Below are 14,568 nucleotides of genomic sequence, written 5' to 3'. Positions count from 1 at the left end.
GATAGCAAACAAAGATTTAAAATGCTCTTTTGGCATCTTGACACAGCAAGTTCCAAGCTTTGGCAATCAAGTTTAAGTTTAAAGAAAATGAACACCCCATGAGATTTCATATGCAGAAAGCTTCCATAAAAACCAAGTAGACCATTACAATAGAATACTAGTACTCTACGCTGTAAATCATACAATAAAATACATGTACACGACGCTGTAAATTGTACAATAAAATACTTGTACTCTACGGTGTAAATCGTACAATAAAATACAAGTACTCTACGCTGTAAATCATACAATAAAATACATGTACACGACGCTGTAAATCGTACAATAAAATACTTGTACTCTACGGTGTAAATCATACAATAAAATACTTGTACTCTACGGTGTAAATCGTACAATAAAATACAAGTACTCTACGGTGTAAATCGTACAATAAAATACATGTACACGACGCTGTAAATCGTACAATAAAATACTTGTACTCTACGGTGTAAATCGTACAATAAAATACAAGTACTCTACGCTGTAAATCGTACAATAAAATACTTGTACTCTACGGTGTAAATCATACAATAAAATACTCATACTCTATGGTGTAAATCATACAATAAAATACTTATACTCTATGGTGTAAATCATACAATAAAATACTTGTACTCTACGGTGTAAATCATACAATAAAATACTTGTACTCTACGGTGTAAATCATACAATAAAATACTTGTACTCTACGGTGTAAATCATACAATAAAATACTTGTACTCTACGGTGTAAATCATACAATAAAATACTTGTACTCTATGGTGTAAATCATACAATAAAATACTCATACTCTATGGTGTAAATCATACAATAAAATACTTGTACTCTATGGTGTAAATCATACAATAAAATACTTGTACTCTACGGTGTAAATCATACAATAAAATACTTGTACTCTACGGTGTAAATCATACAATAAAATACTTGTACTCTACGGTGTAAATCATACAATAAAATACTTGTACTCTACGGTGTAAATCATACCAGAAAATAGTTGTATTCTACGGTGTAAATCATACAATAAAATACTTGTACTCTACGGTGTAAATCGTACAATAAAATACTTGTACTCTACGGTGTAAATCATACAATAAAATACTAGTACTCTATGGTGTAAATCATACAATAAAATACTCATACTCTTTGGTGTAAATCATACAATAAAATACTAGTACTCTATGGTGTAAATCATACAATAAAATACTTGTACTCTACGGTGTAAATCATACAATAAAATACTTGTACTCTACGGTGTAAATCATACAATAAAATACTTGTACTCTATGGTGTAAATCATACAATAAAATACTTGTACTCTATGGTGTAAATCATACAATAAAATACTTGTACTCTATGGTGTAAATCATACAATAAAATACTTGTACTCTACGGTGTAAATCATACAATAAAATACTCATACTCTTTGGTGTAAATCATACAATAAAATACTTGTACTCTACGGTGTAAATCATACAATAAAATACTTGTACTCTACGGTGTAAATCATACAATAAAATACTTGTACTCTACGGTGTAAATCATACAATAAAATACTTGTACTCTATGGTGTAAATCATACAATAAAATACTTGTACTCTATGGTGTAAATCATACAATAAAATACTTGTACTCTACGGTGTAAATCATACAATAAAATACTTGTACTCTACGGTGTAAATCATACAATAAAATACTTGTACTCTACGGTGTAAATCATACAATAAAATACTTGTACTCTACGGTGTAAATCATACAATAAAATACTTGTACTCTACGGTGTAAATCATACAATAAAATACTTGTATTCTACGGTGTAAATCATACAATAAAATACTTGTACTCTACGGTGTAAATCATACAATAAAATACTTGTACTCTACGGTGTAAATCGTACAATAAAATACTTGTACTCTACGGTGTAAATCATACAATAAAATACTTGTACTCTACGGTGTAAATCGTACAATAAAATACTTGTACTCTACGGTGTAAATCATACAATAGAATACTAGTACTCTACGCTGTAAATCAGACAATAAAATACATGTACACGCCGCTGTAAATCGTACAATAAAACTCCTACTCTACGGTGTAAATCATACAATAAAATACTCATACTCCATGGTGTAAATCGTACAATAAAATATTATATTATATTATATTATATACAATATCGTACAAATAAAATACCGATGTCAAAAAAACCATCGTGCATAAGTAAGCCATCGTTATTTATCTGTGTGCCAAGTTTGAACAACATTGGGAAATGAATGTCCGAGAAATGGTTGAGGACGTTTTCAACATCGGGTTTTTTTTACAACTAAAATGGTCGCCAGTCAACCAGTCGGCCATCTTTGATCAGATCACAAAATACAGTTCGGCTCAAGTGTATGCCATTATGGACTGTGCTTGGCCCAAGTCTGAATAAAATCAGAGCATCCATGTCGGAGAAATGGTTGGGGACACGTTTAATTAACAAAATGGCTACCAGTGGGCCATCTTGGATCTGATCTCGGATAAAAATGACATGCATATGTAAGCCATCAATTATTATCGGTGTGCCATGTTTAAACAACATCAGTAAATGTATGTCCGAGAAATGGTTGAGGATGTGTTCAACACCGTGTTGCTTTTTGACAACTAAAATGCCACCAGTCGGCCATATTGGATCTGATGTTTAAAAAAAAACTATGATATGCACATGTAATCCATCATCTGTTGTCTTTCTGCCAAGTATGAATAAAATTGGTCCATATATTTCCGAGATATGGCTGCGGATGCACACTCACACGCATGCACAGATGCACACAATAAAGTGAATCTGGGCTAATAAAGTGAATCTGGATCAATGCATAGGAAGTAAAGTTTGGTTCAGCACTTCATGGTGGAAATTCCCTCTGGAGCTATCTATCCATTACCATCCTCCGTAGCAGTTTGATTTAAAAAAAAATCTTTATCATGGTCGTTCATCATCATACTTTTGCAGCTCAGCAAATGTACCTTTAATTTTACTGGGTTAATTAAATGTTGAGTTCATTGATCCATTGATGTTCTGAGCTCCTGAAAATGCCAAATCATGGAATCTCCTCCACAGAAAAGTAATCCAAGTGAATGGACGAGAGTTTTAACTGTGACACAGCCACATCATACAGTTCAGCACAATGAGGTCAACAGAAGTAATGATGGTGCCAACTTAAGCAGTCAAACCGAGGATGGTCGACATAGCATCTCGCACAGATGTGCACACGTGCGCCCGCACACACACACACACACACACACACACACACACACACACACACACACACACACACACACACACACACACACACACACACACACACACACACACACACCTCCTTTATAAAATACCACATTCACACACCTTAAGGAGTGAATTATTTATTACATACGAAAGTATGAAGAGAGTTTTGACCCTAACGCTTATCACTGTCGCTGATACTTGTATGCTTTACCTTAAACCCACCATAGATGGCCTCTGCATATGGAAGCCATTCTTAGACTTGTTAATTCCCAAATTGGTGGGATGTTAGAGATGAAAACAAAATGGTAAGATGTTGTTGAATTTGCAAACTCAACACTTTGAAAATGTTTAAGCTAACAAAGTCTGCACATGTCTTCAACAGTGCAAGCAAAGCAAAAGGGACTTTTGTATTCATTACTGACAGTGGCATTAACAAAGCACAGCCAAGGAGTACTCAAATGAGTTGTTATACTGGTTTATGGTTTTGATGCCACACGTTTTATGGTAGTTTGGGGTGGGGGTTGAATCCCTGCCTTATTGCAGCTCAGGGATGTTCTTATGGTGCTTATGAGAATCCCTCCACAAATGATCAGCCACAGAGGAACATCCCGAGCCAATAATGATGACACCTTAATTTCATGCATGCACATCTCGTTTTGTCAGGAAGCAAATGCCTTGGCAAATCCCCATCAAAGCCCATAAAAAAGTAGACCATTGGCTTAATAACAGTGGCATGTGGACAAACGGTGCCTCCAGTAGGTTTCTAGAAAGTTTCCAGGGAATTAACCCCATAATTTGCCTGCAGTTTTGTTAATCACAGATGCAGTGCAGCACAGATAGTGATTCATCCATCCCTCCTTGCGAACGCAATGAGTTATTCTATTAGCAGAAGTCCTGAATTTTTCCCTGAGGCAGCACTTAGGATTCCTGGTGCCAGTTTTGGTAGATACCAATTGCCAAATTACAAAGCTTACAACCAAGTTCAAATGGAATGAGGCCAGACATGCATCATTTGGCACAGTATAAAGACACCATGGTTCAAACATAAGACCTGAGCCATCCAAATCAGATTCTAGCCTATCTAGAAATGTAACTAAATTATTCCAGGTGGTGGGAAGGGATATACCAAGAGTGGGCAGATGGGTGATGCAGAAAAACTGAGCAAAAACACAACATGAAACTGATTTTTGATTTGGAGTGGATGGTATCTGTAAAATAATTGACCAGGAAGAGTAAAAGCCAAGAAAAACTACAGAAATACGGAGAAGAAATACAGAGATACAACTTGTGTGTATATCTGGGCATCACTTGTGTTTATTCTCATGTGGTGTACCACCCTTCCCTTTTTCAATTCACCAACTCCATTCCATTTCTAATCAGTGCAGAAATTCCACCACCTTCGGAAACTTTTACACTCGAGAGCTCTGACAACTGCCCAGCCATCTATACTAATAAAAGGAAATGAGTTTGTGTGTGTGTGTGTGTCAGTGTGTAAGTGTGTGTGTCTCCTCCATAACTCCAAAACCATAAAATCTAGCAGCCTAAAACTTTGCACGCATACTAAGAAAACTCCAAGGAAGTGCAGGAGTGAAAATTGGGTGTTTGAGTCAATTAAAACATCCCTTTTGAATATAATTAACTGCATTATTTAATTATATCCTTCATCAGGCAATCCTCGGCCACCTCGCTCTCTGGGTCGTTAGGCGTTTCCTGGGTAACCTCGCTGGGGTCTGAAGCCGCCATGTTTTTTGGCCTGCTCAACCATGCCTTGACTTGAAACAGGCTGCAACAACTTCTTAACAATAAAGGTATTTTTTTCCCTTTCGTCACTCATATCAAATGCTTGTTCATCATAGCTACGAATCGTTGTATACGTCACTTTTGTAAGTGCTATAGTTTTCTAATTCGGAGCTTGGAGCAATTTCTTGCATTATATGAGATGATTTTCCATTATCTACTCTCACAGACTAATTGAAGTATATCATGGAAATATTATTTCGGTTTTTAGGATCGGATATCGTCCGGATAAATGAGTGTCGAAATCTGTTGTGAAATCTGATAATTTAAAGAAATAAAGTCTTATAACTAAGCCGATATATCTATTTTTATTTAAGCAAGCAAGGCTATGTCTCTCTTCCATACATACACAAGAAAATTTGTAATTTCCAAAGCATTACACTTATCTTTTTCAACTGTTTGGATAATTATATTGAGTGAACAAATTAACCAGCTTCATTGAGCTGAATGATTGAATGCATTCCCTGCAAAACTTAATGCCCTTTCCCCAGAGGGACTGCCTATCCATGGCATCTGCCAGATCTGTGTCTATATTTTTGGATTTTCTTGATGTGCACTACAGGGAATCAAAGGAAATCTGGTAAAAAATGGACGTTTTAAAAATAAGTTATCATGATTGTGCAGACCGCGAACGATGGACCATGGGACCTGTACACAGATGAGCAGGCAAAATGGCGGATTTTCTGTAATGTTTATTTCATAGGTGATTGGACTTTGCGATATCTCTAGGGTTGTTCTGCATTAAGCTGCAGCTCTTTTATGGATGAAGACATTTAATTTTATTAATTCATTATATTTAATTAATTGCTACATGCATGGTGAAGCCAGGCTTTGAAGTGAAAGGGATCCTTTATGGTATACAGCGACAGCCTGGCCAACCATTCGTTATCAACCATTTTAATGGAGTGCTTGCATGAGTGCTTAAGCCACTTGCCGAGCACCCATTGCTGATCACGGTACCGCGCTACGTCATTCTGAGTGAATTGTTCACTCTCTGCGGACGTTTTTGCCATGCCACGTCATTCAGAGTGAGTGGTTCGTGCTACATCACCCTGAGTGAGTGGTTTATGCTCTGTCACCCTGAGCGAGTGGTTCGTGCTCCATCACCATGATCGAGTGCTTCATGCTCTGTCACCCTGAGTGAGTGGTTTGTACACCGTCACCCTGATTGAGTGGTTCGTGCTCCATCACTCTGTGTGAGTGGTTTATCCTCCATCACCCTGAACGAGTGGTTCATCCTCCATCATTCTGAGCAAGTTGTTCTCTAAAGTAACACCCAATTACCAAGCCATTTGCCATATTAATGTGTTTTATAAAATACTGAGCCAATTTTTTTCCAGCCGTCCACACGCAGCTGTTTATAAAGAATAATGTTTGGAACATATCCCTGAAACCTCTGTGTAAATGCGACGTTGTTTTCTGGTGAAAGCTAATCAAGGTTTCTGGGTTGGATACAGCAAGTACTGTCGTTGATAATCACAATGACTTCAACCTGCTGATTGCTGAAAAATTGCTGATATCGGCCAAGCACGTGTGTGTGTGTGTGTGTGTGTGTGTGTGTGTGTGTGTGTGTGTGTGTGTGTGTGTGTGTGTTTGTGTTTGTGTGTGTGTTTGTGTATGTATGTGTGTTTGTTCCTTAAGCATAACATTATTTCTGCTCACTCCCATAACCCCATCTCAATCTCCCATCCTTGCTCTACCTCCTCCCAATACATTGCAGTACCTTCCTCCCACATTCTCTCTCTCTCTCTCTCTCTCTCTCTCTCTCTCTCTCTCTCTCTCTCTCTCTCTCTCTCTCTCTCTCTCTCTCTCTCTCTCTCTCTCTCTCTCTGTGTCTGTGTCTCTCTGTCTCTCTGTCTCTCTGTCTCTCTCTCTGTCTCTCTCTCTGTCTCTCTGTCTCTGTCTGTCTGTCTGTCTCTCTCTCTTTTTCTGGGCATATCTGGACAGTGGTTATGTCTGCACGTTGTTCATCTCTGGACTCGTCTGGGTGGTATTCATCTCCGGACGTGTACGGGCGGTGTTCATCTCCAGATGCATCCGGGAGGTGTTCATCTCCAGATGCATCCGGACAGTATTCATCTCCGGACGCGTCCAGGTGGTGTTCGTCTCCGGACACATCCGGGCCGTGGTCGTCTCCAGATGTGTATGGGCGGTGTTCATCTCTGGACGCTTTTGGGGGTGATGTTCATCTCCGGATGCATTTGAGTGGTGTTCATCTCTGGATAAGTCCAGGTGATGTACTTCTCCAGATGCATCCGGGCGGTGTTCATTTCCCGATGCATCCGGGCAGTGTTCGTCTCTGGGCGGTGTTCGTCTCCGGACGTGTCTGGGCTGTGTTTGTTTCTGGACGTGTCCGGGCAGTGTTTGTCTCCAGACGCGTCTAGGCAGTGTTCATATCTAGACGCGTCCGGGCAGTATTTATGTCTGGGACAGAAGTTTGTCTCCAGGCCGTGTTTATAGTATGTCAGGTAGAAAATGGATTTCAAACATTATTTTATTTCCATCTTTACTGTTATTCTCTGCAGAATCATTTTGATGAGATGTTATGAATCATAATTAATGCTCCACCACACGTCCCCCTTCTCTTCCTCTCACCTCACACTGTCTTACCCCTCCCAAACCCCTCCTCACTCCCCCTCCCTCCTCTCTCCGTTCTCCTCCACCCCTTCACTCTCCACACTCTCTCTCCCCCACCTCTCTTTCCCTCTCTCCCACCCCTCTCTTCCTCTTCCCCACCCCTCTCTCCCTATTCCCCAACCCTCTTTTCCTCTTCCCCCCTCTTTTTCTCCCTCCTCCCTTAAGTATTACCATCAGTGAGCGAACGGTGATATTTGCTCGTCGCAATATATGATGCTGACTGCTGAGGCTGGGAGTGATGTGCAGGTGAGCATCTTCCAGGTGTAGCCTCTTAACCAACACAGCAGGAGACAGAATGCAGCAAACCCAGAGCATGGGGCAAAGCAGTGGAAAGAGGTCAATGACACGAAGCACCAAGAGAGCAACGACTGGAGGGATTGTTTCCCAAAGTAACACCTATGGTACTGAGAAATTTCAGACAATGGGGCCAAAGGACTATCCCAATGCTCCAGGGACATAATTGAGCAGCTCAGCCCATATCCTCTTCCCCCTCCCCTCACCCCACCTCTCTCTCCCCCCCTCCCCCGCTCCTCTCCTCCTCTTCTCTCCCTGCTGTCTCCTTTCCATCCCCCTCTCCCTTTCCACACATTGCACCTGACCGGATACATTCAAAACAGCGATAAAAATGTGGGTATCAATATTCGTCCAACATTCTTCATTGGGGGACTTGGCACAAGCTGAGGAATGAAGTAATGTGAGGATGACTTGAGACTCGACTTGAGACTTGCCCTCAAAGACTTTAGACTTTGAGACTTGGCTCAAGTGACTTGTTGACATCTCTGCCAGATGGCAGACTCCTCGGTTGAACCGAAGGTGGTCCCTTTGGGTGGGTGCCTGGAATGTCCTGACTCAAAGAGAGGATGATCACTTGTTTCTGCTGTCATCTGAGCTCCAGCATCTCGACATCAATACTGCAGTTCTGAGATTTGAAGAATCTGTAAAAGGATCAAGCATCACCTCTGGTCAAGTCATTATTGTCATTTACTTCCCTTGACAGTGACATTCATGACTTCGCATGTTGTGAATTGGAGGTCGATAGACATCTGGGATCAGCCTGGGGAGTCATAGATTCACTGGACCATGGGGTGTGGTGCAGTTGGTACCTGTGCAGGAGGACGAGAGTCCGATTCTTAAGTCCTTGGTGCTTCCAGTTTTGCTCTACAGATGTGAGACTTGGACTCTGACCAATGATTTGAGACAAAGATTTACCTCCTTTGGTTCCAGGTCTCTTCAGAGAATTCTCCACTATTGCTTGTTGGACTCTGTGTCTAATGAGCATTTGCTGAGAGAGACTTCGATGAGATTTGTTACCTGTATAGGCCATGAACGTCAGCTGCCTAGGGGTATCTGCCTGGGGGATGTCTCGACAGAGGCCCCTGGAGTACCGGTGGAAAGTGGACATGGTGACACACTGCTTCGGCACATGGTGCTATTCCTGACCTGACCTGATGTAAAATCAACTGCTCGGAGAGGTTCTGGGCTTCAAGGGAAAACTCCAATAACTGAGAGTTCCCAGATGATTATCCATATGGACACTGAATCAGTCACTCAGTAAAATGGGAGAATTCTTCAAATCCCTCGAAAATTGGTGGCATATTTTGGTGAGGCACATCTATTTCGGCAATCTTTTCTATGAATATTATTATCTCCACTCTTTTTGAAAAATTACAGGGGATATTTTAATCAGATTCACCCTTCTGTCCGTACATCACACTATCTCCAAAATTGTCCTGCAGAAATTCAAACTTGATAGTAATGATCACCACATGGCAAGAAGGTGCTTGTGTCAAATCATAAATGCAATTGCATGCACATTTTTGAATTAAATGTGTATGTGGGAAAAACTACATGCCCAGAGCAGGAATTGAATCCAGGTCCTCTGGAAAGACCTTCCAGTGCTCTGCCATCTGAGCTATCTGAGAAACACACAGGTTAAATATACAATTCTCCTACATGCAGATGCCGCATATAGATGCAAAGAGTGGCATCTATATATGGGGAAAACCCTCTCGTGGACAGATCCTTGCTGCTCCTGTGGTTGGCAGCAAGTGCCGAAGAAGCAGCAGGGGAAAGAGAGTGGCATCAATATGTAGAAGAATTGCATCAGCATTCTGTGGGGGGTTCAGATAGCTGAGTTGGTAAAGCACTGGTACAGTTTTCCAAAGGATGTGGGGTTCTGTGTCCTGGTATCAACATGTAATTTTTTCCCAAATATACATATCTTTATTTCCTGTTCATTTACATTTTTAAATATTTTTTTATCAAAAAAATATATATTTATATACATAGTCAAGGCTTGTTGAAGAATGAGAATAAATAATGGATTCGGATGCATCATAACAAAAGGAGCAGCAGGGTGGAGGGAGAAAATAATCAGAGACCGACAAAAAGGGATGCTGGTAACAATAAGAGTTCGGGGAGAATGAAAAGGGTGGACAAGATGGATACAGAAGCAAAGGTTTGGGAGGGGTGGGGATGGTTTAATGGGTGTCAAAAAGATCATGGTTTTGGATGGGGGATGATTTGAGATGGTGGTGAACAGCTGTCTTGAAGACCTGGAGGGAAGAATGAGATGGAAGAGAGTGTGGAAGTTGGTTCCTGATGGAAAGGAAAGGTTCCTGATGGAACAGGTAGGAAAGAAGAGTAACAAATGAGTGGAGGTGAGCAGTGATCCTGCATTTTGGCAGTTTCACTCATAGGGGGTTGCTGGTAGACCATGTGCATCATGTAGATATCTGAGGTGGGAGGGGGGAGGACAGAGCACGGAGAGGGCAGAGGAAGCAATACTAGAAAGGAGGCAGAAGAAGACAGAGACACCACCGAACTGTCGATCATGGCAAAGTGATAGTGTCAACATGAGCAAGGTGTGAAGCAGGGGCACCAGTCCAAAGGGATAGCATCATTCCATCAAGCTGCGAATGAAAGCCTTACAGGTGGAAAGGATCTCACGTGTGCCGAGGAAGTGCTTCACATAACGGAGGATGCACAGTCAGCATCTGGCTTTGGAGGCCAAGTTTGAAATGCAGCTTGCTTAAGAGAGATTTTTTGGCTGAGAGTGAGACCCAAGACTTTGTGTGAATGAACTTGTTTGAGAGGGTTGTTGAGAAAGTATCCAGGAGGGTTTTCAGAACTGTCCTTTCGGAGAGAGAGTGAGTGTATGTGATTTCTCAGGGTTAAAATACACATTCCAAGTGTTTGACCAGTTTGTGGTTTTGTCAAGGTCTGACGAGAGGAAAGAGGCTGTAGCCTGTTTGTCAGAATGATGAGGGATGTAATGGCAGAGAGTGGAGTCATCAGCAAAGAAATGAAGAGGATTTTCTAGATAGTCAGAGATCTTAATTTTTTGAAGGAAACACTGTTGAGGCTCGTATGAGAGCAAGAGGGGGGGGGAGGGAAGGAAAAAACAGTGGGGAACAGAGACATGAGGAGCTCTGTGGAAGGGAGAGCGATGGGCTGGGGTACATAGGGGAAACAACATGGACACTACAGGGACTTTCAGGTCCTTACATAACAGGGACTTTCAGAAAGGAAAGCAGGGAATTTGAAGGATGTGGGTTTGGGGTGGATTAGCGGGGGTAAAAAAGATCGTGGATTTGGATGGGGGAAGATAAGTTTCCATCATTGATGAATATTAGGAATAGGATGAAGACTACAGCACTGCCTGGAGGTAGTCCAGCCTTGACAGGGAGAAGAGAAGAAAGGATTTTAATGATAGCCATACGTTGGCTGTGAGAATGGAGGTAGTTAGTAATCTTGGATGCCATAGATGACAGACAGTGTTGGCCTTGGATGCCATAGACAGAGTTTGGAGAGAAAGGCGGGATGCCAGACTGTATTGTGTACTCGAGACATGTCCAGAGAGACGGCCCTGATCTGATCTCTGATACTGAGGGCGTCTATACATGATCTGTTCAAGGTAGAGTGATCTGGAGTGAATGAAAATTGATGATCTGAGATGAGGCTGTTGGAGAAAAGGAATAATTTGATATCAGCTGCAATGATGGTTTCCATGACATTGCTGAAGTTTGGAAGTAAGCTTATTGGTCTGTCATTAAGGGGATCAAGTTTTGCACCTTTTTATGCAATGCTGTGATGCTGGCTGACTTCCAAGCAGATGGAGGATGACCGTGGAGCAAATGATTGGGTGAAAGGAGCAGAGAGAAGAGGTACAAGAGCAGCAGAGTGGGTTTTAATGACTTGAGTGCTGATGTCTTCTGGTACAGTTGCCAAATCAGAGTTGAGGGTTGCCAGAAACTTCTCCACATTCTCAGGTGCAAAAGACACAGAGTTCAGGAGCAGTTGGATATAACTGGGAAGGATTGATACAGAGAGAGATGGGTTGGAAACACTAGATTTTGAAGCATACACAGAATTGAGGCATTTGGCCTTCTCATGAGCAGCTTCAGCTGTGGTGCCATTTGAAGTGAGGCAAGGGAGGTGGTGGAGCATACACCACAGACAGACTTGACAAGGTGTCACCAGGTTTTAATGGAGGGAGAAAAGTTTGAAAGTTCATTGTTGAGGTTGGACATGTTGTTTTCTTGCTTTACGGGGAGTAGGCTCACACTTGTGGACTTTGTGAAATTATCACTCAACATTGGGAGATGCATGAAATATGATCATGAGAGATTCCAACACACAAAAGAAAGGGGATTTGCGATGGTGCACCATCAACTTTGCTCTAGTTTCTCTTCTTGGAATCTCACACGATGAGGTCAATGCACAAAGTCTGTTGTTTTGACAGGCAGATCAGAGGTCTGTGTTTTCTACTGCACTTCCTCTGGTCTCGCTCCACTTGCTCTCAGCACTACGACCCTACCCAGCTCGTCGAGGATGCATGCTCATCTTCCAGTAATCCCTCCAGGTTAAATTCACAAAATCCAAGCTGTCTGCACACCTTAACTTGTTTTTTCCTTGCTTCTCCCATCTGTGGAACTGCCTTTGTGAGCCTGTTCAATCACACTCTTCCCTGCAGGGTTTCAAGCTGGTTGTGCATGGTCATCCCATGCATCTCCCATCCATACCCACAATATTTTCTAACCCAACCCTCTTACATGCAGATTTCATTATTTCCTTATCTCCTCTCCCTTGCATATTGTGTCCAACTGTTGCACCACTGTCAGTTTCTACGTTCCATCATCCTCACTATCTTGTAAAGAAAAACAAAAGTGGTAAATCCTGTAAATTATTTCAGTTTATATTTCCACGTACGCACATGCTCTCTCACTCCCTCCCAATATTTCAGTCCTTACCTCCTCTCCCTTTCTCTCCACCTCACTCTCTTTCTCTGTCTACCTGTTAAGACGACCTGTGTACACAACCAAGCACGTGGACCCACAGTTTGGTAGGATTAAGGGATTGAAAGTTCCAAACCTCGATGACAGACGGCTTCTAGCTGCTGAACCTGTTAGGCATTGAATGAAGCAGTCAATGAGCTGAATTAATTTTTCAGACCACTTCCTCTCTACACCTTTACTGGACCACACTCTGTGTTGTGGTCGTACTGCCAAAAGGTGAGTTGTCACGTTCTCTCGTTTGAATGGAAATACAGTACACATGTTCACGTGTTGCCACGTTGGGATGCTGGCATGACAGACTATAGCCAGACAGTATTGTTCAATTATATATGCACACCTGTTTCCCTCGAAGACAGAGATACCAGGGAACGTGTTGCATTTACAGCAAAGTGCACAATGTTTCCTGTTCAAAAGCAGAAAGGCCTGTAATTACATTTGAAATTCGCTTAGTCTAAACAATTCAGCACGTACCGTATTCATTTCACTTCCTTATTATACTCTTCGCACAAATTGTGATGATATATTAATATTCTTCAAGTTATTAGCAATTATCCCAATTATATTGCTGCATAATTCGTGACAGGTTAGAATTACTTACTGGAAAGTACTTAAAATGAAATTGTAACTGCATGTCTGGCCTTGGGATCGTCAAAACTATTTTCACCGGAATCTTCATTAAATTATCTAATGTCAGCCAAGGCACCATTATAATCGGTAATCAAAGTACAGTATTATCTTCAAGTGTATTACTTCTATGTCAGTGCTGTTGTTAACTGTGATAAATCAACCTGATTAATTCTTCCTCCTCAATAACAAGAAGATTTCTGTTCATTTTGTATTTCTTGGAGCATTCTAATGTCCTATATTGAGCCAATGCAGTATCCTGACCATCCAGAAATAAAAAGTCTACCGACTTCTTGAAAAGCCTGCTGGAAATCAAAAGAGGTCAAACTAACTCACCATTGTGGACGTGTCAGTTGGGTGTCCAATGAGGGTATCAGGTTTATCAAACAACTTCCCTTCTTACAGCAACTCCTTTAGGAACTGCACTTGATTGGCTGAAGTTCTTTCAAATGGCAAGATCAGTTTCTCTGACTCGTTATCTTTGGTCATTGCCTTTATTTAATGAGCTGGAAGTGGGCAGCACGAACTTTTTCATCGGTAGCATTGTACGGTAGTTGCCGTGCCAAGTCTCCCTGAGGGCATTGAGATTCCTCTGTGAAGCTGGGTTTTTATCGGCAGTTAATGGCAACATAGTACTCCTCATGGGACGAGCACGGTTTTGAGAAGATTAGAATCGAAATCCTTAATACTGCTTCGTTCAGCCAGATTTGAACCCACAACCTTGAAGATAGCAGTGCAATGTCTTTACACAAAAGGCCACCCATGTAATATGTTCGTGATCAATGGAGGACTCGCAAGATATCTCGAGGGTCATGTGTTGAACAATGGGTTGTGTAGTCTCCCTCAATTTCAGAGATAAATCGCTAATCAAAACTGCTATATCGATGGTTTACCAGCCAGGGTGACACAGCA

The 14,568-nt window shown here is 41.4% G+C and overlaps 1 protein-coding gene across 1 annotated transcript in view; it reads right to left on the bottom strand.

The window, feature by feature from the left end:
* The window catches only part of LOC147012881 (sucrase-isomaltase, intestinal-like), a 465,156-nt gene that overhangs the window by 94,067 nt on the left and 356,521 nt on the right, over positions 1-14,568 (bottom strand). The window lies entirely within an intron of this gene.

Source organism: Eptatretus burgeri, chromosome 14 (assembly GCF_056783735.1).
Source record: "Eptatretus burgeri isolate ZD-2024b chromosome 14, Ebu_testis_v1, whole genome shotgun sequence".
In the NCBI taxonomy this organism is placed as follows: domain Eukaryota; kingdom Metazoa; phylum Chordata; class Myxini; order Myxiniformes; family Myxinidae; genus Eptatretus; species Eptatretus burgeri.
The sequence above is the reverse complement of the archived record's forward strand: the minus strand, read 5'-3'. Positions and strand labels throughout refer to the sequence as shown.